The sequence below is a fragment of the Rhagoletis pomonella genome, unplaced genomic scaffold (genome assembly GCF_013731165.1).
Source record: "Rhagoletis pomonella isolate Grant_MI unplaced genomic scaffold, Rhpom_1.0 Rhpom_scaffold_00002, whole genome shotgun sequence".
Taxonomy (NCBI): domain Eukaryota; kingdom Metazoa; phylum Arthropoda; class Insecta; order Diptera; family Tephritidae; genus Rhagoletis; species Rhagoletis pomonella.
Window position 1 is genome coordinate 57,533,969 of NW_023458556.1, and position 751 is coordinate 57,534,719.

Sequence of the window (751 nt, forward strand, 5' to 3'; positions counted from 1 at the left end):
TACTTTTAAATACACCAACCAACTCCCTTGCACCAAATTTCGGTACATTCATCATCATCGCCATTATTCATCATCATTACCATTACCATTTTTATTACAATTCCCATTGTCATTACCATTACAATTACCAATACCATTACCATTAACATAATTATTGCCATTAATTATACCATTACCATTTTAATTACCGTTACCATTACAATTACCATTACCATTACCGTTACCATTACAATCTCCTCCGCAATTATCCTTATAATCAAAATTTCCATTACCATTACCACCACCAATACTATTACCATTACCACTTCTATTACCACTACCCTTATCATTTACATTACCGTTACTATTTCCCTTACAATTACCTTCACCCTCACCATTACCAATTACCATTTATTATTTATTATAATTATACCATTACCATTTTAATTACCATTACCATTACAATTACCATTACCATTACCGTTACCATTACAATCTCCTCCGCAATTATCCTTATATTCAACATTTCCATTACCATTACCACCACCAATACTATTACCATTACCACTTCTATTACCACTACCCTTATCATTTACATTACCGTTGCTATTTCCATTACAATTACCTTCACCCTTACCATTACCAATTACCATTTATTATTTATTTATATTTCCATCATGGCTTACCTCAATGTCATTACCATTTCAACATATCCCACTTCTGTTGCCTTCGTATTCCATTTCTTTGAATTCTCGTCCCCTCCTAACCCCCC